The sequence below is a fragment of the Oncorhynchus masou genome, unplaced genomic scaffold (genome assembly GCF_036934945.1).
Source record: "Oncorhynchus masou masou isolate Uvic2021 unplaced genomic scaffold, UVic_Omas_1.1 unplaced_scaffold_18108, whole genome shotgun sequence".
Lineage (NCBI taxonomy): Eukaryota > Metazoa > Chordata > Actinopteri > Salmoniformes > Salmonidae > Oncorhynchus > Oncorhynchus masou.
In genome coordinates, this window is record NW_027008321.1 from 1 (window position 1) to 452 (window position 452).

Sequence of the window (452 nt, forward strand, 5' to 3'; positions counted from 1 at the left end):
CATCTATTTCCTTCTTAAAATGTCTACATTCTGGAAAGTAGAGTTGTGCAAAAGCTAATTTCACAACTAAATATACCCATCAGAGAATTTGGGGATTTAACTTCAGAGCGCATGCATTTCAAGTATTAGCTCTACCGTAGAGGCATACCCCCTTACTATATAATTAGCAGTATTGCCATTTTGAGAAAACGTTTTTTTTCTTCAAAGTCATCCAGTGAAAGAACCATCCCATGGTACCAGCTATCTTTCAGTAAGGCACAGATGGGATTTGAACCCATGATCTTCTGTTTACAAGACCGACGCCTTACCGCTTGGCCACTATGCCACTCAATTCTGGAATATATTTATCAACATTCTGGAAAGTAGTAGTTGTGTAATGTGAATTTGGCATACAAATAACATCTCTGTTTCCTGTGAGAATTTCAACATTCTGAAAGTAGGAGTTGAGTAAT

At 37.4% G+C, this 452-nt stretch overlaps 1 non-coding gene across 1 annotated transcript; it reads right to left on the reverse strand.

The window, feature by feature from the left end:
* Window positions 1–253: 253 nt before the first annotated feature.
* Window positions 254–325, reverse strand: trnat-ugu (transfer RNA threonine (anticodon UGU)). Its single transcript has one exon. It is a non-coding gene; the product is annotated as a tRNA-Thr (tRNA).
* Window positions 326–452: the final 127 nt, after the last annotated feature.